This window comes from Fulmarus glacialis, unplaced genomic scaffold (assembly GCF_000690835.1).
Source record: "Fulmarus glacialis isolate BGI_N327 unplaced genomic scaffold, ASM69083v1 scaffold19092, whole genome shotgun sequence".
NCBI lineage: Eukaryota > Metazoa > Chordata > Aves > Procellariiformes > Procellariidae > Fulmarus > Fulmarus glacialis.
The window spans coordinates 12,909-13,399 of record NW_009199970.1 but is presented as its reverse complement, the minus strand read 5'-3'; positions in this window follow the sequence as shown (position 1 = coordinate 13,399).

The following is a 491-nucleotide window of genomic DNA, read 5'->3' as shown; positions in this document are numbered from 1 at the left end:
ACAGCCACAGCCGCCTCAGGACTCCCAGGGATGGAAGCTCCACAGCCTGGGGGGAGCATGGGGTGGGTGCAGGCACAGCCTCACCCCCAAGCCTGTGGCTACAGGTGCAGTCATGTCTGTGGTGTGGGGTTTGGGGCTCCCATTGAAGCGGAGGCAAGGGTGGGTTGGCTCCCGGGTGGTTGCACATCGCTGCTGAGCCCACTGCAGCACTATTCACGGGGGTGTATTGCAACCAGTTTTCTCCCTTGCACTCCCCCAGCCAGGTGCTGACCCCTTTTCTTGATACCCCTCAGCCCCATCCAGGGGTGCCCACCCCCTGCCGGGGCTCCCAGGGTGGAGAGGCTCCCCACAGCCCACCAGAACTTTTGCTGTGGCTGGAGGTTTTTTTTTCCTCCTTGCCCGCCCTGGGGAAGAGGTGGTGGCCAGATCCAGCAGCGCGTTGCGGTCAGGGACAGCTCTGCCTGAACACGCTCCAGTGCCAGAGCCAGAGC